We start from the raw sequence: 21,975 nt of genomic DNA, 5'->3' as shown, positions 1-21,975 counted from the left end.
AGGGCATAATATACTGGCAGCAGGTCCCAGCCTGCAAATTTTCTCAGTCTTTTGGACAAAAAGAGGTAAGCCTGGATTCTCCTTATTTCTTAGCAATCCCTGGTGCTGTGGCTTGGATGATTGAGAAGACAGTGGTGCGACTCACATGGTTTCATTGGATCTTTTGAGGCCTTGATCTGAAGGCATCCCAGTGCATGGGCTAGGTTAATGCCCCAGCTTGGGCAAACGGGGCACGGATAGCGCAGGAGAGCCCCTGGCTTTGGAGAACAGACTCCTGCTGCTGTGCTGTAAGCTGGGAACCTGCCCCTTCTCTGTTCTTTTATCTCCTTAGTTTCTCATGCTTTTTGCACCTTGCTCTTCGCTCATCTCATAGTGGCTTCCTTCGCCGACTGCTCCTTGGCAGAGCCTTGCTGCTGAACTGCCCTGTCCATGTGCTGCATTGCACTGGGATTTGTTAAATGGCTTTTTTCACTGCCTGTTAAATCTCATCCATACATCCCAGTGAGCTCTGCCCTGGCTTCTGCCGAGTCCTTTTGTTGTCCTTGGCCATGGGAATAACTAATGGCAGCTGATAATGAACTGCATGTGAATGAGCAATGCAATTTAGCCCTGCTAAGCAAACTTATGCCCAGTACTCAAGAGCTGTGGCTGAGGTTTCAACAAGGATTATTCCCGTTTCCTCGTACAAATGGTGATTTCATCATGGATGGCATGGGCAGTAATGAGAAACCATCGTGTCAGCAACTGAGCCATTTGCTGCTAACCCTCCTGAGTGTTACAGGAGCCTTGTTAGCAGGACTCTGGGCTCAAGGCAGCCCTTGACATCTGGAGCAAGGGATTTGGGGGTTATTTATCTTAGTTTTTTCCTTTGGAGGTGGTAGGAATTAGTCATTGTGATTGGGTTTGTTCCTGAGGAGTAGGGACCCCTGTACTCTGCACATGGCATGTTTCCATGTGTGTAGTCTGGACTGAGGCCAGGCTGAGTCTGGATAAATCGATGTGAACCCGGAGTGACCCAGCTGAGGGCCGTGGAGTTTCTCTGCTTTTACCCTGGGGAAACTGAGATCAGGATTTGGCCCGTGCTTTTTAACGGTAACCAATGGCAGGATGGAGGGTGCAAAGTTCCCTGGATGCTTTTGTTTCCAGCCAACGTATCGGCAATAAGGTATTGACATTTTTATTTCTTGGCCATGAGCTGGTGATGACTAATGTAGGCAGGGGGTCTGCCTGTGGGTGGGTTCAGGCAGCAGAGCTGTTCCTCATCAGCCTGTACCTCCCAACCAGTCCTTCTCCTTTCCATGACAACTGGTCAGTTAAACAGACCCTCCAGAGCTGACGTCAAGGGTCAGGGATTTGGCCACCAAATAATTATAGCAACAAAAATAGCATCCCCTCCCCACCCTTTCCTTCCCACATGCTCCTGCTGAATCCTAGCTCATAAATGTCCTTTTTTCCTTTCTTGGTTGGGAAGCAAAGCCCACATGTATTAGCTGGAACATATGGCAGAGTTTGGCTGCAGCCCATTTGTTGTGAAGGCCAAATACTTGCTTGTAGCTTCTTGTTCACTCAAAAAAAAAAAAAAAAAAAAAAAAAGAGAAAAACACGTTCTTTCAGGACTGGAAGAAAGGCTGAATCTGTGCTCATGCTGAGATGGGAAGCAGATAGGGTGTGGGACAGCATGGTGACCATGCTGTCACGCTGAGGAACATGTCCCCTCACAGTGTGGAGGTGACAGGCTGGCCATTGAGGGGTGATCTGGTGGCAGCTGCCCCTGCCCTCCACTCCCTGCCCTAATGGCAGTTCTCAGGTCAGGCAGAGTTTGCAGATGGCTGGTTGGGAGAATGTCGGTAGCATCAGGGGTGCAGGGCAGCTGAGGGGCACTTAAATGTGGAATAGCCACAGGCAGGAGAAATTTCTGTGTTTGTAGCACTGAAGGTTTTATTACAGGTGGGGGGAACATCTGGGAGGTGGCAGAAAGCCGTTGAAGGAGAAGAAAATGAAGTGACATTGTCAGAAATGGACTGTCTGCACCACCAAAATGCATCTCTGTCCCAAGAGTTTCAACCAAGGCACTAACATCAGATTTGTGCAGTGAATGGTTTCCCTGAGTGTGCTGAATGACAGTGGCTGCTACAGGAGATGCGTTCAGTGCTTGAAAACTGAGATTTAGGTCCAAAGCCAAACTTGAATTTGTGCCTTGAAAAAAAATCTTGTTTCCACTGTAGCAAATTGAATCCTTAGGATATGGAGTTGTAATTTGGTAGCAAATAAGAAGCATGTTTTGGGGATGCTCTGCTGCCTCTCCCTCATCACCAGGTTTGTCCAGGGTGATACCATGCTGTGTGCAGTTGACCTCTGGCACGTACATGTCCGAGCTATCTGTAGTATTGTGAGCGTGGTACTGCAGTGTGTAGCTGGTGGAAGGGGGACTGGACACGACATGGCCATCAGGAATTGCTGTGGCTGCAATAAATGGTTGCTTGCTGACCTACGTGAGGCTGGTGGGTTTGTGCCCTGGCGGAGCCAAACCTTTACTTGCTGCCTTGCCAAGTGGCATCACTCCTTTCTTTGCATGGAGATACATGGAAATCCTCTGCTCCTCTTCAGTGCAAAGCCACCCTGGGTCTTGCATGTGCTTTTCTCCCTCCTAGCACATGGGGATTTTGCAACAGAATTAAAAAAAGAAATAATCAGAAAAATCACAAAAATTACTATTAGACACCAACATGCTGCTTTTCACCATGATTTTTGCAAAACAGCTACAGTGGTGGCCTTGATCTCACATCATGTCCCTACAGAAAGATGAGCCTGAGGCCATGCTGTGTCCTGTCAAGGTCAGAGGCAGGAGCACTTGAATCCAGAGAGCCTTCTGCCTGCAGCTTTGCTGCAAAACCAAAGAGTGGGCAAATCCTGCGTGACACTGTTGCAGGTAGGGCACTGCCTAAACCCACAGCTCTTTGAGATCAGGGCTGGACTCCCGAGGGTGTGATGGGGAGATGTGCTGAAGTTCATAGCCCAGGGCTGTGGGTGCAACTTCTTTTGAAGACAGAGCCAGCCATATCCCTTCCCAGAAAAGATCAGTGTGGTACAGAGAGAAAGCTTGGAAAATATACTTCAAAATATTTGCTGAAGGTGTTTCTGTGAATGCCCAGGGACTGAAGCAGAGTCTGTTGGTTCCCCTGCTTAGAGAGCTCTGTTTTTAAGCGGTTTTTGCCAAGGCACTGCCTGTTCTAAGGCTTATATATATTCTGGGGCATCTGTGTCCTGAGTTACTCTGTCTCTTTGGAAGCAGATGAGAAACTGCAAAGTTTCATTGAAATAGTCTGAAAGGAAGAGCCCTGACTTGTGGTACGTTGCACTGTGCTGCTGCTGGAAAACTTCCTCATCCAGGGCTGCCAGCCTCATCCAAAAGTTCAGTCATTAGGCAAAATATTTTAGTGATATTTTAGTGACGGGGACGAAAAAGCATTGTGTCCTATCCTCATTTTTCTTACTTATAGAGCTGTGTAATAAGTGGAATTTTTTATGCACTGGTATTCCTGAGGTGCTTCATTGAAGGAAACTTAATTTTCTTCTTGAGAGTCTTTCTAGGGATAATCTTGGAGATGCGTCGGTAGGTGAGAAGGGATTGCTTTTCTTTTTAAGGACTCTATAAAACCTAATTCTATTTTATCAAAGCTAGAATTAGTTAAAAAACATTATTTTCAGAGAGTTCACCTGACCCATGTCCCTTTCAGGTGTGTTGCAAAGCATCCTACCTGTCAGGACTGCTGGTCTCTGTGTCACAGGGGCTAAGGACAGACAGGAGCTGTTGCACATGTGGGCAGCACTGATCCTGGGGAAATGTTTGCAGGCTGTTAAACAAGAGTTGTGAGATGCACTGATCTCTGGAGCTGGGCGAGGGAGGGCTGTTCGTTTAGAGGGCACTCATGACACTTTTAGGAAAGGCTTTTATTGCCTGGGTGATGTTCCTGAGTCCTGCTGATCTCTCCTGCTGAGGTTGGCTCAGGGTTTATTGCGGTGCTGGTGCATCTTGTGCTATGAATTACTGTGGTGCGGAGTCAGCACACTGTGCATAGGCAGCACACTGTGCATAGGCACTTCAGGGTGCTGCAGTGATTGCAAATCCCCATTGTGGGCTTCTGGAGATGCTGGTCTGTAGCCTCACAGGGACTGTTCCAGCACTCCCACCCCCGGGGCAGGCAGAGGGTACCCATTTCAATACAGCTGTGTGCAGCCATGAGGTTGGTTGGCATGGTGCAGAAGGTGTTAAACGCCCCCCAGGTTGTCTCTGAAGGGGCTCAGCTGGGGGATGAGTGGGCCAAAATGCAGTCCCCAGCACCAGCATCACTGGTGTTGGTGCCGACTGGGGCGTCTATCAGCCAGCACAGCCTCCTCAAGCAGACAGCATGGCAAGAGTCGAATTGCTCTTGCATTCGGTCACTTCTGTTCCCTTTGCTTTAAATATTAATGTCTTTTGGCAGCTGGTAGTTCCCCTCATCTCTTGGTTGGCAGTCTCACTCTGTTTCCTTTAACATAAGCATTGCATCCTGGTGTCCAGATGCTGGTGGCTCTGCTGCTTCTCTGGAGTTGGTGCTCCAGGGTCAGTTGCAGACTTGCTGGCTGCAACTGCCCGTTCGAGTTTGTCTCTTCCTCCAGCCAGCCACCTTCGCTCACTAGGGTACTGCTAATAAAACCTGTTTTCAGGCTGGACTCTTTTATAAGGCAGGCGAATAGCAAATAAAACAGCAGTGCGGTGCTTTATGAAACAGTTAGTCCATTCGGCAGCTGTTGACTGTGTGTCCCTTCTGTACAGCTCAGGCTGCGTCGCAAGCTTCTGGTCTGTGAGCACGGTCTGCATGTTTTAAGGATGCAAAGGACATCCTCAGGCTCCCACTCCTCTGCATTAGGTGGTCAGCTCAGCAGTGCCTGTTCAGCTTTGCCTGTCCAATTCGCCTGCATCTGAGCTGCCCGTGCATCCTGCAGTCCCCTCCGGCTGGCTGCTGTTGTGGGCCGGCAGTGCCCTGTTTATCTGTGTGTGCATCCGATGGACAGTTGTTCTAACTCTGTTTGCCACAAAGCTCCTTCCCCAGGTAATGTCCATGCCTGGCCTGTAGCCTTCGGTTGGGTTACAGCTGAAGCCTGGCTCAGACAGGCTTCGTGCAGCATTTTGCCTGCGTGGGAGAGCTGAAGGTGTTGCACCCCTGATTCCCATCAGCATGATCCTCGTGCTTTCCTGCTGCTTCTGCTTGTGTGTTGTGCTTTCCCGGCCATCCTTCCTGCTGCTCAGGTTTGCTCTCCACCACCCAAACTGGCTGAATATGCCTCGCTGTGACCTGAGCATCCCTAGACCTGACTCACCGCTGTATAAAGGGGCAGATCCTATACATACTCAGTGCTTTAATGCTGGGTTAGGGTCTCATCCCAGTAGCCTCAATGACTTGGGTGTAACTAAGGCACAACATGCGACATCGGTTCCTGGTGGTTCCCCAGTGCCCGAGTAGGTGGTTCAAGTCAGGATGATGGGAGGGCTGCAGTGAGCAGCGTCAGAGGAGGTGCCTGGGGGAGGCAGCTCTGCAAAGCAGTGGTTTGTAGAGAACAAGGCTTGTAGCTCCCCGGCTGCCTGGGATGTGCAGGAGAGTTTCTGTTTTGACAGCTGGACTATCCAGTGTGACAGCTGAAGCTCTGGGAATTGAACTATTCTACGATTCTTTGAATGTTCCCAAGCTCAGGTCTGAGCTTACCAGAAGAGATTTCCTCATCCTAGGGGACTCATTCCAGCCTGATTACTGTTTGGGTTTTAGATGTTCAACAAAACAGTCCCTGGAAAATGACTTTTGCACTGTAGCACAAGGCTTCCCGCAGTGGTGTTTTTAACTCCAAATCACTGTTATTTTAATCAGTGTACTTCTGTTTTCCAAATCCATTTTTGGATCCTTGCTGTGAAATCTAGCTAGATTATAGACTCTTAAATAAACCATTTTTAGCCTCTAATGTTTTTTGAATCAAACCAAACCAGGTAGAGACACCTGAATAATCATTTGCCTGGACTTTTTCTTTGGAAGTTACAGCCCTTAAAGCTGTCACTGACCTGCCAGTAATCTGCACTTGGTTATCTTGGAAAACACAGTGTAGAAACCGTACTGTCTTTCATGACGCTTTTGAGAAGTATCAGATAGGAAAGGTTTACATGCTTCAGGCTTACTGCTTACATTCCTGTTCCTTTGCTGTTATGTTATGCAGTGGACGTTGCAGTTCAGCTCCCACGTGGAATTGTCAGCAGTCATGTTGTGGAGCTGTGCTCAGAAAGGGCTCCAGATCCTTAGGGATCTTCTGTGCTGCTCTTTGGGGTTGCTTTGGTACTGCAGCCAGCCAGTGCTGAATAACAGAGTCCTGCTAAGTAGGATTGATAGTTGTGCCCTTGCATGCTCTAGGTGTGCGTCATAGGCTCTTATGTGCAGAGATATGCATGAAGCTGGGGTGATGAACAGGAAAACCCTGCTGGTCTTTGCCCATGCTGTACGCCTGAGACAGGAGAGACTGCTCAGATGTAAAAGCCAGCAATGCTCGGCCCCATGAGTCAGGGATTCTTTCACTGGGATAACAAGGTACTCCAGGCTAAAAAGAAGCGTCTTTGGGAAGTGATCAGGGTTATTGTGCCAAGTGAAGCATTACGCTGGTGTAGCTGTCGGTGCTTCAGGTGCCATGGTACAACTGGGTGAACAGTGATATGGTCAATACGAACCACTTCGCTGTCCATCTTGGTTAAGCTATGTAATGCCAAGTTTGGAGGTTATCCTCGGCTATTGGGGGGGAGAGTTAAGCCCAGACAGCTGAGCTCTCAACCATATTTAATTTTGCTCTATTTGCTCTTGGAGCCTGGGGTGGGAAAGGTAGAGCTTGGAGAAAGACAAGGAAGAGAGAAGCTACTTCTCTTTTCATAGTGTTGCCCTTGCACTGGGAGGACCATCAGGCCTTTTGGGGGTTATCCTTGCAGGTTCTTCTGTGGCAAAACTGCAGGAGATTTAGGCTGTGCTATACCCTCCCTTTTATGTGCTGGCAAGGTTTGCTCTGCTCTTATATCTTCTTTCCTGTGCTCTTGTATCCACTTAGTGCTTTAGCAGTCTTGAAAATGGAGAACTAGATCTGCTTTTACTTAGCATTAAGAGTCATAAAGCAGTGCTCAGCTATCTCTTGTTTCAGAGCCAGGATGCTGCTCAGTGCAAGCAGAGACTTTGTCTTACCAGTGACAGGTGACAACAGAAGGATATCAGTGCTGGCAAATGTCAGGCAGAGGTATGCACTAAATGCTGCTGAAAATAGCAGGGTTTGGAGCCTCCTGAATTGCACACTTTGTTCTTGGTACATCCTGAGGACAACTGCTCTGACTGCCAGACTGCACTGTAGATTGACGATGGATTTAGCAGTGTCCTCACAGGTGTCTGGATTTGATATCTGGTGATATTAGCAATGAAACTTGCAGTTTGATACTGTGTAATGGCATAGGTGTATCTGTCCTTCAATCTGAAAGCACTGAGCTGGAGGTTGTTGGTATAAATGGAAGGGAGTGTGACTTAGCTTACGCAGAAAGAAAAATGAGTTAGCTGAGTTGGTACGTATAGTTGCTGTGGACATACATCAGTTTATCATGGCTGAGGTTGGTGCCTGATGACTTCCTAGAGCACAGCAGCTGCATTGTGTGTTGTACCACGTGTTTTGAATTCACTGTGTTGGGTCTTCATTTGACACGGCACTCAGGTGTGACCTGTCAGACCTCATGCTTATACATAGCAGCTGCCTGATGGTCTCAGCTGCATTTTATTTGAAAGTGTGTGATCCAGACAAGTGCTGCTGTGGCCACCAGCAACAGTTCATGAGACAGGACAGAAATGGCTGGGTTTGGTCCAGCCCAGCATGCCATGCCCTGATTTGCTCGTCAGTGGAATGCATTTGATGTGCAGTAATTATACACCAGGCACTCAGCATTGTACAGCATAACTGACACCACGTATTTGGAGAGTATCAGATGTGCCACATGATGTCTGTGCACTGTGAGTGAGCTCTGATGGGAATAGCACGCATAAACAGTAGCAGATTAATTAAAGATATCCTGCACTGCAAGAGAAAAGCCCAATTAGGGATGAGGTTTGTTCAGAGTCAATAGTGCTGCCTGGGGTCTTCATGGGGAAACGGGTCACACAGCAGTGTGAACAATCGCAGTTGTCCCACATGTGCAAGAGGAGGCATATGTGACAGCCGTGAGAGTCCAAGACAGGTTTAGCTTCAGACACGAGCCTTTGTTAAAGCTCCTTTGCAGGGAGCAGTATCGTGTGTTTCAGCAGCACAGTACTCCATTCAGCCAACGTCTGTGGTTATGTATTCCTCATTACCTTTGCAGAGATCTTTTCGACTTTGGGACCCTCGGTATATTTTATTCCAGATGTTTTTCCCTGAGCAGCTGCTGCTGCTGTTTAAAGGGCCCTCAAAACCCAATGACGTCCCTGGGATCTGGGGGAAAAATGAGCATCTTGGATGAGTGGGAGCCCTAAATTATTGCCAGGCTGCAGAAAAATGGTTCTTCTTGTTTTGGGCCTTTAAAGCCTGATAGGATCACTGTAGGAAATGCGGCCCAAGAGGGTTTTTTTGGAATGGTTCCTGAGTTACACTTTCTGGCTGGGAGCTGAACTGAATCTGGAAAGCCAGCTGCCTTGTCCAGGGGCAACAGCTTTCATTTCACGGAGCAGGACACATTTGGCTGAGGGTGAAAGGTGAAGTGGAGGTCCTCAATGTCCTGAACATTGTCATGTCCCATCCCTCTGTCACATCGTCACACCATGCCATAAATCCCATCCCATCATCACACCACAAATTCCCCTGGGAATCTGCTCTGTGCGTCTCTGGTTTTCTTTCTGCTGAACCTCATCAGCAAAACCCCTACAATCAGCACGAGCTAGTGCAAGGACTCAGACCCATCTTTATAGCCCAACCAGCCATGAGGCTGAGCAGGCAGCTCATCCTGTCTGCAGCTGTGCTGCTTGAGGAGAGCTACTGCGAGTGACTCTATCTTTGCAGCAAGACTAGCTATGTTTCATATTGCTTCACTTTAAAAGAAAAAAAAAAAAGAAGCACTTCTGGAAAAATAATTATTTCAACATTCATTGAGAGTTTTTTGGAAAGTCGATATTCTGCTTAATTTCAAATCCATGGAGTGAACTGTAATTTCAGCTCTGGAGCATGTTTCAGTCTGTCTTCCTCCCATGGGAGTGTCAAAAGAGAAATGTAAATGAGAAAAGTGGGACGGGGAACAGAAATGGCAGAGGAATCAGGGGAAACGAGTCACAGCATTGAATGTGCTTGCCAGACTCCTGTGCCAAACCGGAGGAGGAGGAGGTCATGGGGATGCTGTCATGCTGCGGGGCACTTGCCTGTAGCAAGGTTTGAGGAGGATGAGTAGTGGTGGGTTTGATTTGTTCAAACTTGCAGAAAGGTTGGATTTGTCTGTGTCACAGTTTTGAAGGCTGTGTAACCTTGCTTCCACCCCTGTAAACCTGTGTACCAGGTGTCTGGCAAAGCCAGCGCTGTCACACAGGGAATTTGGCCCTTCCCCCAGGGACGGACAGGTCCTCCAGGATGGCTAGCTGGAGAGAGTCAATCAGGGTTGCTCTCAAATAGTGCGCGTCAGTTTTTCCCATCACTGAAGCATGTCCAAAAGTTGATAACTTTTTTGTGTGTGTGTCTGGATCCCGTTAGAAGATTTCATATTTATAATCCAACCTTTATTTTCTCGGGCATTGGTCTTCAGCAGTGAGTGCAGACACATTTCTTTTCTGAGCTACAGTTACTTAAATCGTTACAGACAAGAATTCATAGTGGAGCTGAGTGGTCTTTTGATGGCTCCCAGGTTAGCAGTTGGGAGCATCAGTTCATAAACACCCGTTCTACTACAAAGTGAGGATTTCCAGCAGCTTTTGGCCTTTGCCTTGGCAAAAAGGATATACTTACCTGGCATGTGATGCAGTACCCCAAACTCTGCTTTACCTGAGACATACAACTTTGTATCCAGTTGCACAAGCGTGTTAGTATATTAAGCTGCTCTGTGATGTCTTCTGCAGAACTGTTCAGGGAGTCTTGTAGATCTGGGAGATCTCAGAGCTTGCTTGTGCATACACACCCGTGTACACTCGTGGGCGCAGAGCTTTAGGAAAGAAGATAGCGGTTGTATTCCTTCAATCCTTCAGAGTTCCCCAATGGAAGAAAACTTGGCAAAAATATGGCATCCTGAATTTGTTCACATTTGTGAACATGCTACTTTGTTCACATTTGCTCATATCCCCAGAGGAATGAAGTCATTTATTTGATTTGCCTTGCTGCTTCACACTCCTGCTTATGAATGGTAGGGAACAAGACTGTGAGTATGAATAGCCTGGCCGCATGTGGTTTTGAAAGACGTGTTCGCTTGCACATTAGTGTCCGAAGAGTAGCTGGCTCTGAAATCCTATCAGTAAGGCTTTTGAGTAACTTAAAACCTTTCTAGTAGATGCTTAGAATTTCTTCCATGCTGACATTGTGTAAGCCCCTGTTGAAGTTTCATTACATCAGTAACCACAGAAAAGCAGCCAGTCTTTTCACTGAAACCCTCTCCACAAAGGTCTGGATTCATTTTATTTTTTTTTTCCTTTTTCCTTGAATGCAGAGCACAGCTTATTGTAGTTTAAATACAGGGTAGAAGGCCAAGATCACATATGGACGTGGGTGGCAGTTGTGCTAAAGATGGAGTATGAATGTGTCTTACCCCCTGGCTACCTCTGTGCAACTCTGTACTAAATATGGAAGATGACCTGTATAATTTTCAGCATAAGTAGGATATTCAGTGCTTTCTTTAGAGTAGCTTATAAAAGACCAGTCCCAAACAGCTGCCATTTCATGGGCCATTCTTGGTATTTTCCATGCTTTAAATAACTGCAGAGTTTTGTGTCGTGCTCTGGTGGGAGCTTTCCCTACTTTCTCCCTAGAAGTTGTTCCAGAGGTTCATGTGTTGCTTCACTGATGCATCACTGGGTTAGCAGGGCATTGTGGCATGGGCAGTCACAAGATTCCTCTATTGCTTCTTCTGCTGGGTGCAGGTTTCCTGGCAGGGGGACTTCAGCCTTCCCCAGAATGGGCACATGTCCTTCTAGGCGTGAACATCCCCTTCCCACATTCACCACCAAGCCCCATCAAGGTTGCTTCCAACCTGACTCTTCCTGCCACCAGTAACGTAGACTAGAAGACATACCCAGGAACAAAAAAAATGTATTTTTTTGCCCAGTTTTTCATCCTGGCTAGTTTTGCACCAGGAGACAGTGACAGTATATGCCACTACTACGTAGAGAGCCTAAAATCTTTACAAGATCTTGTAAAGATTTTAGGCAGACTTCTACCAGCAAGCAATACATGGAGCTGCTGAGGACTTTGTTGTGGGATGCTGCTCAGACTTGGGAAAGATTTTAAATTTTGCCTTTTTTTTTTTCCCCTTTTCCTTTTTTTTTTTTTTTTTTTTTTTTTTGAGTGGCCTGACCCCCAACAACCAAAGTCAATGGCAAACTGAACATCAAGTGAAAAGGTTTTTGATTCAAACCCCCTAAACTCTCAGTTCAAATCCAGGCAAGTTCCACTTGCTGATGCTTGGAGAGAGGCAAAGGCCTTTTTAGACACCAGGCAATGCATGATATGCGTTTCCCTAAACACTCTAATTTTCAGTCTTTTTAATTTTTATTCAGACACCTATAAAATTAAAGGCTTATTGTCTTTGGCACAAGATCATGCCTATTTTCAGAAGCATCCAGAGCAGCCCCGAATGCTGCAGTTACTGCTGCTGGGGGAATTGGTGCCAGGCAGCTGCTTTTCATTTTTAGCGAAGTTCATAGTGCTTAGCTGGTGTTTTTAGTGAAGCCTCTGTTTTCTCCCTCAGAGGTTCATTAATCACACTGTTGCTTAAGCAGCAAGGTAGCAATCAGACAGAAATGACTGATGTTATAATGCAAAGTTGTTGGAGTATGAAAAAATAAAGATGAGAAGACTTCTCAGTCCTGAGAAAGAAGAACTGTTACTTCCGTCTGTGCTGTGGGGGGTCCAAGGCAAGAAGCTTACCTTAGCTGAGGAAATAAGCACACAAAGCTCATCTAATAGCTTTCCTCTTTCACGGTGGTGATGGCTTTTTTTTCCTCCAGCTAATGATTTTTTCATGTGTAATCTGCACAGAGCCGGTTTGTGGTTCTGCTCTGTGCTAGCGGATGGGATGCTCAGTGCCAGTAACGGGTGTACAGACTTCTGGAGTTGATAGACTTTCATCTCATCTCAAAGACCCTGCCGTGCTTGCGCTGGTGTGGTAGATAAATTACTGAGAAGTGTACAAGTTCAGCAAGGTGAAAGGAGGAACGAGAGTTCCCTGCTCTCTGTTTCTGACTGTGGGCAGAATCTGCTGGGCATCAGACACCCACCACCCCAATAAAATGGAAAGATACGAAGAGGCTAGATGTTTGATCATGTGCTTTGCCACAGATCACACCACAGCTTGTTAGAATTTCTCAGTTTAGAAGACTAAAAGGCCCCAGTAGATTGGCTCCCCTAGTAAATGTAAAAATCCCCCCCCAAAGCGATGTATGACAGAAGGGTAGCAATGGCGAATGGACCAGCAGGGCTGCTCTGTGCCCTGCTCCAGGCAGCATGGGTCTCTACAGTGACCTGATGTCCACCCCTCTTTCTTAATTTTTAAACTAATTTCAGTCATTCAGGTACAGCTGTTCAAACTCAGGTGCAGGTGGGAGGTTTTGCTCTACACATTGTCATTGCAGGTGACTGCAGAAAGGGGAAGGCTTCACGGCACTGTGGGGATTGAGCTGAAGTGTGCGTGTTAGCAGGTGGACAAGAATTACCTCTTCATTAGCAAGCTGTGAACGTTTGATCTAAACTTGTTGTGGGGCAGCAGGTGTGAATTGCTGACTGCAATGCATGTTGCGTTTCTTCTGTATCTTCTTCCCATGCCAGATGCTGATTCGTCAGCACAGCCAGTTGTTCCCATCCTGTGCTTCTGCTGATGGTCTTGCTGACCTAACCAAATACCAAATCCATGAGTGGGATATAAGGGGGAAACAACTCTTGGTCTTTTCTTAAAGTTCCCGAGACAGAGGTTTTCACATCTTTTCAGTGGATGCTGACATTGCCATGGGGTCCCTCTCTGGCTGTCTCAAGCCCGATACGCAGCAGCCAGGGCAATTAAACCATTTTACCATAAAAGCTGTGGTGCTAGAGCTGCTTCCCTGAGACAGCTGACGTTTCACACTCCCTGCTGAGAAAGTTTTGCTGTAATCTGCTAGATAAGGAAAGTATTCTTATTTCACCTCCCTTTCACCTCTGAATACACTGCTTGCTTAGAATCTGGCTGTGCCACAACTGCACATTTTTGCAAGGGGAGGGGGCGGCGGCTCTCAGTTACCACAGATGCTGGTCTTACCCCCTTACAGCTTGCTGAGTCAAGCAGATGCAGTCCAGAGATGATGTAGGTTGCATCTCAGAGTTCCCAGGTTTTTCCACCCTTGCAGACCTCCCAGCTGGTCATTGTGGTTTCAGCTAAAAATAGAGTTAAGGCACTTGATTAATCCTTCAGGGAAAGAGCAGAGGAAAGACCTGGATTTTCATGTCTTTTCCATGCAGAAAGCATGGTTGATCCTATGACTTTAGGAGTTCATCACCTGAAGCCTTGCAATGTATGGAATCTGAGAACTGCTCCCAACTCTTAGCCCTTCACTGGGATGTGGGGATTGCTGTACTGGCACTGTGTCAACAGAAGTGACACCGAGTAATAGGTCAGAGTAGAAAGACCAACATGGCTTTGTCTTGAGGGCCACAAAATGGACCAAACTGTCACTGAGAGCCATTTGGTCACATTTTGAAACAAGGAACCTGCAGTTTGGCATCTCATCCTGTAGGAGAGCAGCTACGTTTTCAGAAGCTCTGAGTTCCGACAGCTGCCATGATCCTCACACTGGAGTTCCAGAGGCAAACATCAGCGTTGGCCTCTTGCAGAGCTGATCACCTTCCTGCTTCAGCCATGGGGAGTCGGGACACTTTCTGGCTGTGATGTTTTGGGCTGTTACGCTGGTGGCTGCGGCACCTGGAGCTGGGAAACCTTGCTGGGCTGGGAAGTTACTGTGGTGCTGATTTGGAAAGGCAGCTGTGGAAGATGTTGGAAGATGCCTAAGTTGTGACATTTGTCCAAAAGAGATTGTTTCCGGAAAGAGAGCTGCTGTACTGCCCTCACAATTTCAGTTATAAGCTACCAGCCTGGAATGAAGCCTGGAAAATGTAGAGAGTCATGGGCTTTTTCATTCTTGGTTGTACAAAGCCTCTTCATCTTGGCCCTTGAAAAAGAGCAGAGCTCTGGTTTATTTTCCAGCTCACAGCCAAGGCAGACTAGTCTCATGGAAACTAGGTCTTGCAGAAGAAAAATGCAGAGGGTGTTGGTTTGTTTTCTTTGCCGTTTATCTTGCTGGAGAAGAGGAGGTGAAGGACTGGAAATGAGACAGGTATATTGTCCCCTGATTAATGTGAGTTGTCTAGTGTGTTTTGGGATGGATCCCAGTTTCCTTTGGTTATTTTTATCCTAAAAGGTGTGAAGTGCTAATTGGAATTTCATCAAGCAACATGTTGGTGCTTCTCACGCAATAAGTGCTCCAGCTGAAATGTCCCAGCATGGGGGAGCGATCACATCTATGGGTGCTCTGAAGGAGAGCAGTGAATTAGGCTGAATCTTGAGGTACCAGCTGAGGAGAAGGCTGATGATGCCTGTGCCTGATGCACTGATCTTGCACTACAGATTCATTTTCTGCTCCTGTGTTTCCAAAGGTACCCATGACATCAGTCAAGCAACTTTTTTTCATCTTCCTTATTCCCAGGTCTATGCTGTTGGGTTCAACGGGGCGCCAAGGAGCAGCGTGAAGTCAGAGGTCACGCTGCCTGGCCAGCATAGGGCTCCTTTGAAATCTGGTTTCAGGAGGAGTCGGACTTGGAAGAGAAGCAGTTTCTCACCTGGAATTTCCTGTTTGGGTGCTGGGAAGGTTGTTAGGGATTCCAATCTTAATTAGGAATTTCTGTTTCAATTAAGATCCCTTCCAGATAAAGTTGAGCCCCATACCAGATGTGTCATAAACTCTTCCCTGCAATTCTGCTCCTTTGAAGCTTCTCACAGTAACAGACTATGGACATACCGTGCAGAAACCACATTTGGATTTTCTAGTGAGGAAATCTATTTGTCCCAGGCTTTTTGTTGTTGCTGCTGTTACTCTTAGTAACATGGTGTGCACAGAAAACAGATGATTAATAGTATGGTGGAGGGGGAGGCTTGTTTTTGTTTTTAGGCAACTGACACAAGAGCAGCTGTATCCATTTGGGATAAAGGTCCCTAAGGGTGTCCAGCACTGGGCATTCAAGGAAGGACAGAAGAACAGCAAAAATATTGTGACACTTACCTCAAATGCTCACCCAGCCTCCAGAACTGATGGCTGTGGAGCAGCCTTGATCTGACACTGGTGTCTGTGTCTGTGGGAGCCTCCACAGGATTTTTCCTCTATGAATTTGCTGGCTTTTGAACTTTCATAAACTTTGCATCCACCGCCCCTTCAAAGGGCAATGATGCTCTGCCTGAAGACTTGGCACCCTGCCTTTAGTCTGAAATTGTCACCTCCTTCCTCTTGCTGCCCTGTGTTGTAATGTATGTATTTATTAGTAACTCACTCAACTCCTTCAGAGGTCTAGAAGTTCTTGAAAAAAACAATAAAAAAAGGAAGGCAGTGTCACTGTGTAGGTGATGCTGCTTAAATTGTCCTTTCGTGCAGGCAACTGACATACAGATTTTTGCGCCATATTAATAATGTGCATGTGTATTTGTGTGTGGGAAGGAGGCAGGATGGGGAGGTTGGTGGCATGGAGGGGTCACAGAGCAGTGTAGGAAAATCAAAATGCCAGGAGAAGGCTCTGCAGTGCACCCGGCAAACCCGCGACAGGGGCTGTGGGAGCTGGAACTGCACAAGTTCAGAGCGCAAACAGGATGCTGCTTTTCAGTGTTAGGGGCAGTCAGCAGTTGCCGTGATTCAGTAAGAATGAGGGCAAATCGTATGTCCTGGGAAATTTTCTGAACGAGAAGTGCTGAAATTCTTTCGGAAATTGAAATTAATTCTGAAAAGGCATAGATTCATGAGAACGTTGAGTTGGGAGGCACTTTAAAAACCCATCTCATCCAACCTGCTGTGAGATAGGTACATGCCAGATATTTATCAGATGTTTTTTTAAAATCCTCCTGAGAATGAGAATCCTGAATTCCCAAAGGAATCTGTCCTGGAAGCTGTGATTTTTTTCCTGATACCTAGATAAATATTTTTGCATGCTACAAACTAAGCCAGTGGAGAGACCCTGGTTTCTCTTCACCTTTCTTCTTATCTATCAGCCTTTTATATATTCGAAGGCTTTTTTCAGCTCCCCTCTCAGTTTTTTCAATTCTAGCTTGAGAAAGCCCACTACCTTCAGCCCTTTGTCCTGCACCAGACCTTCTAGAATCATTTTATCTCTCTTCCCTGCCGCCCCCATCCCAGCTGTGCTGGACTCTTGCTTAGCTTGTGTTCACTTTTCCCAAAGCACTGATTTTTGCATTTCTTGCTGCCTGTGTCCTGCAGTGGGACCACTAAGACTGATGTTACTGTGAAATACGCTATTTGCAAGAGCAGACAACATTATTCCAGTTATTCTAGCACTTACATTTCTGCAGAAATCAGATTATTTACCATGCAGGAATATCCTCTGTGTTTGTAAATCCAAGGCTGGGTTAAGACTATACAGAACTACAGAGGGTTTTTTTCCCTGGAGGAGAGTGCTTGTGGAAAGGGCTCTTCAGTAGGAAGAGGGACCTTGTTGTATATGCAGACCAAGGGGGGGTGACGCCTACTCGAGAATGCTGACAGCATGAGCAGATGTTTTGGAGGTGATAGGACGGACAAAGGCAGCATTTCCTGTTAGAGGTGGTTAATTTGCTGAGGAAGTTGGATTGAGGGCCAAAAGAGCAAGAGCAGAAGAGTCCCGTGGGTGGTTCCTTGTGGTATTTTTCCAGAGGAGATGCTGATTTAGTGCTTCCTGTTGTTCAGTGTTGCAGCGGGATTCTCCAGTTCCCAGGGCAAGAGAGTTCATGGTGCTGAGCCCTTGCTTAATGGTGTGCAGTGCAATGGCTGCACATGCTCTGCCATGCCAGCAGACCAGGGAGGTACGAGATGCTGCTGCCTGTCAGTCTGATTGGAAAACAATGCTGAATTCATCAGGAGGGGTCTAAAGAGCAGGGGCAGAGCTGCAGGGTATTGCTCTGGAAGCAGATGGCATTCAGGGAGCCTTCTGCCTTGATGGGAGCTGGTTAACAGGATAAGGTCATAGCACGGGGTCTGAGCCAGCTATGCGCACCATGAAGCTGCAACTAGTGCTGAAGGCAGTGAGTTCCTCAGCGTTTTACTGAGTTGCTTGTGGTCACCCTTACAAGCAAATTCCTCTCCACTGGGTAATGAATTATCAGATCCAGACAAAGGAAGTCTGTCATCATTCTCCTCCTCTGAGGTAACTCAGATTCTATGCAAATTAACTTGTTTTACAAATTGGAAGCACAGGATACAAGAACAGTGGTTAAGAATCTCCTCCAAGTAGTACTCAAGTGGATGGAAACTTAATATAGGTCAGATTGCTATGCCAAATTCCAGCTGTCCAAATTGGATAGCTGACTTTCTGCTTTCCTATATCCCTTCTCAGATGTAAACATCAGCAAGCAGCTCAACCCATGTGTCTGTATTACAATCATGTCTGTGGATAAAGCCACACAGAATATGTGCTCCTTCAGGCTAAAGCTCTTAGATGAGCTCTTTTTAGAAAACTGGAGATGCGTTTTCCACCATTGCTCCCTGACTCTGTTATTTCTGCAAGCAAAGAGCTGGTAACCTGTCTTCCCCTCATCCTCGCTTCATGCTTACCATAAACTGCTGGTAGGCAACAGACCAGTCTGTAAGTGTGCTGTCACTCCACAGCAGGGTCGTCATCCTTCACCATTGCAAAAGAATGAAAGTGATAGGTTTCTGATACTAGTTGCTCTTAATACACCTACCACCTTGTACTATTGATTTCTAACAGCTTTACATATACCCTTTTTATTCTGTTTGCATTTGGCTTTACCAGAGTTAAAGAGTTCTAGTTAAAAAGTATAGAATTTTAACTGCCTTTTCCCTTTTCCCTTTTCCCTTTTCCCTTTTCCCTTTTCCCTTTTCCCTTTTCCCTTTTCCCTTTTCCCTTTTCCCTTTTCCCTTTTCCCTTTTCCCTTTTCCCTTTTCCCTTTTCCCTTTTCCCTTTTCCCTTTTCCCTTTTCCCTTTTCCCTTTTCCCTTTTCCCTTTTCCCTTTTCCCTTTTCCCTTTTCCCTTTTCCCTTTTCCCTTTTCCCTTTTCCCTTTTCCCTTTTCCCTTTTCCCTTTTCCCTTTTCCCTTCCCTCTGTGGAGTTAAAGTTCACTTGTTTATGGCTGATCACATTTTGTCAGCCTTCCAAGCAGCAAGTAGTGCTTGGCAGGGTGATGCTGAGACAGCATGGGCCAAAAATTATAAATCCCTTGAAATTAAGGTTGTATGCTCCCAATTTCAGTTTTTATAGGGGAAAAAAAATATTGCTTCATGTTACAGAAGAAAAGTGGAAGAAGCGGAGAATATCAAGTGCTTCAAGCAAGGTTTCATCCAAGAAAGGAATCCAAACAAGTGCTGTCAGCTTGTGGCCTCCACAGAGAGAGGCAATTCCGTAAGAGGACGTGAGCCCTGCAGTGTGCTGCTGTGTCCAGGGACTTGGCTCTGCTGCTGCTGGAGTAAGGGAAGAAGGGGCCAGTGATGACTTGGAAGTTGTTTCCAAAATGAGGAAACCTCCTTATGAAGAAGGATTAGATGGCAAGGGCCCTTCACACTGATTAGGTAAAGATTTGGGGAGTAGATGGACAGGAATGGGTGTCCTCCATAGATGACCTCTGAGAGTGGTGACAAGTCATGGAGAGCCGGGTACATGCTGGAGGTTCAATCTGGAAAGTGTTTTTCCTGTAAATTCTGGATTGCACTGAAACCTGGGTGGGAGGGGGACACATGTGTGTGAGTGTGACTTGTGAGTGTGACTTTTATCCTATGGAGTTTTGGGATACTCCAAGGTCATTCTGGAGTGTTGACTACCTGGATTTATCCTTTAGATGTAAACAACTGAAGTTCTCACCGAGGGCATGGAGCCCATGCTCCGCAGTGTCTCAGTGCCTCACTTGTAAAGCGAGGCATGTAGCTGTAGATAAATTCATGATATTTGGAAAGTCTCATGATATATGCATATTAAAAAAGAACAGATACAAACCTGCGTACAATTCTGGGTGAGAACTGTTGGAAAGAAATTTTAGTAGGAGTTGAGCAGTGATTTAGAGGAGAGGTGATAGTGGCGATTATGGAAAAATTGAACTGATACGTTCCTGCTTTGTTAATTGAAAAAAGATCCTGGGGAAAAAAAAAAAAAAACACAGTAAATTTCTGTTGGGAGCTGGGCACCAGCATTTGAGTCCCCGCTTTGGTTTTGCCCTGTGGTGTGAGATAGCAGCCCCATTCAGCAATATGTTCTAATTAATGTGTCAGTTCCTCCTCTGGAACACAGAGATCAAAGTTTGTTAGAAAATGCTTCCTTCCCCTGTGGAGGGCTATTCCTAGTATTATTTTTGGAACTGGCGTTACCAGTTTTCCAGGAAGAAAACTGCAAATCTCAGTGCTCCGTGGGCCATCTGCTGAATTTCTTCTTCTTTTTTTTTTTTTGTTGTACACGAGACATTTTGGAGCCTGTACGTAATCAGACAGTCGTGTTGACTGATTCTGGCATGTTGCACAACAAACACCTTGTAGCCTGGACCAGATGTGGGTAAGCTAATGAGGTGTCTGCAACCAGAGTGTGAAAACCTGAAACTGCAGCAAAGATTTGGAATTTGAAACCTCTTGAGGTAATGGAAATTAGTGCTTTACACAGAAGAGAGAGTGCAGATTTGGGGAAAAGTACCATTAAAGGTAATGAAGCACTACATGAATTAGAAATGAGGGATGTGACTTTGAGAGTTGAAGACTAGCTAGAAAGTAAGGTCTCTGGCGAAGCTTTCATGATGCTTCTTTATATTTGATTATTTTCAACTGCTGAGAAAACACAGTTTTCAAACATGTGATTTAAATCCTTAGTGCGCTTTCACCTGGAGCATGATTTCCTATCTTGCATGTTGGGCTTGTGATCCGAGTCTGCGCTGGTTATGGGTTGTGTGCAGTGACACACAGCTACTTCTCCCTGCTGGCCACATGTAGATGGAAATGGGGATGGTTAGAAAAAGAGACTTTTTTGGAAACTACCAAAGGATGCTCTATTTTCTTCTTCCTTGGCAGGAGCAAGAAAACTCAACTTTCCAGCTGTGTGCAGTTCCCTCAGACTGCTGTCACTTATTTTGATGTTCTTTGTCCTCCAGCCCTGTAACTCAGAACTGCTGGTGACCATATTTTTCTTTTCATTTGATCTTTTGATGCCTCCCTTGGAGTGTGACAGCCTGTTGGGCAGTACAAGTGGCAAGGGCAGAACTAGCCAGTCTCACAGCTGGAGACATGGCTTTGCCTTCACCTTGCTGGTACTGGATCCTTGAAATGCACGTGGTGCGGCACATCCCATCCTTGGATAGCTGGCAGTCTGCACGCCATCATCTCAGAGCTAAGCCATGTCCCCCATGCTCCCAGTGCCCATTGCGTCCTTTGGAACTGAACCCAAGGGGTGGTACCAGGTGGGGCAACCTGTGGAGCACAGGACGTGCACTGCATGCTGTTGTCCATGTTGTTGGAACCAGGGCTCTCCAGGGAGGTGAGTTTTAATCTGGAATTTGCTATTTGGTATATTCAGTGATGTCAGGCTGTAAACCCCTCCCCGTTCCCTGGGGTGGGATTCCTGCCCTGGCAGCTGTGCTCTCAGCATAACACGGGTGTTGTGGGCTGGACTGGGGCTATCCTGGGGATGGGAAACTCCCCTCAGATCTGCAAAATTGCATTTAATTTTGAATGCAAAAATTTTATGGTGCCATTCTCCTAAAATAGCAAGGAATGTTTTACCACCCCTTGGAAATACAGGGAAAACCCACATAGCTTGGGATATCTTGCTAGTGTCTAGGCATTGCGTGTGTTACCGCTATCTAGACAGATGGGAATAACTATTTTAAATCATCCTTCCTGGTTTAGGGCTTTTGCTTTCCTTTGGGACAGGGCTCTTAATCTGTCTTCCTTTGGGAAACTCCATATGTTTGTTTTCCTCTGGTCTGTTTGGCATGTTGAAGCAAAATGATGTGATTGACCCTTAGGGTTACAGATGAAGCCTAGTTTCCGATCTCCGTTAATTTAGGGTAGCTGCAGGAAAATCTCAGAAGCGCTGTAGATGTTACAGATGAAAGCAGAAGCTGAATGGCTTGAAGAAGTTCAGCACTTTGGAAATTTGTGAATATTCAGCTGAGAGAGAAGTGGAGCATGTGTGTGTGATTTACTGGGTGTCTTTGGTGAACTTCACCCTTATTGAAGCAGAGGAGGAACAGCCATTACTGGTTTGTTTGTTTGTTTTTTTTTTAAAAATGGGAAAACTTTTAAAATTTTGCTTGTGGCTTCCCTGAACACGTAGATTAGATGGCCTTGATTTTACATTCCAGTGAAAGCCAAAGACTCTTGGAGGCAAAGAGCGGTGGTGCTGCCCGGGGACCGTGCTGGTGGATCACAGCTGGAGCTGTGGTGGCTCGGATGCCATCCTTCAGGAGCTGCTTACTTTGTAGCTGCTTAATGTTGTCTGTGGGAGAGTCGCTCAGGGGTTTTCTCAGGGATTTTGGGACATGTTTTCAGCACCACGTGGA

General features: G+C 46.4%; 1 protein-coding gene across 2 annotated transcripts in view; it reads left to right on the top strand.

The window, feature by feature from the left end:
* The window catches only part of P3H2 (prolyl 3-hydroxylase 2), an 84,475-nt gene that overhangs the window by 8,574 nt on the left and 53,926 nt on the right, over positions 1 to 21,975 (top strand). Inside the window, exon 1 of one of the 2 annotated variants that reach the window (XM_080409432.1) lies at positions 18,533 to 21,675. The exons of the other annotated variant lie outside the window; for it this stretch is intronic. The gene's annotated coding sequence lies outside the window, so the exon portion shown is untranslated. Of the gene's footprint in view, positions 1 to 18,532; positions 21,676 to 21,975 lie in introns of those variants that run through there. 2 annotated transcript variants of the gene reach the window in all.

The sequence above is a fragment of the Falco punctatus genome (assembly GCF_963210335.1).
Source record: "Falco punctatus genome assembly, chromosome: 13".
Taxonomy (NCBI): Eukaryota; Metazoa; Chordata; class Aves; order Falconiformes; family Falconidae; genus Falco; species Falco punctatus.
Note: the sequence above shows the minus strand (reverse complement) of the source record. Positions and strands in the feature narration are given on the sequence as shown.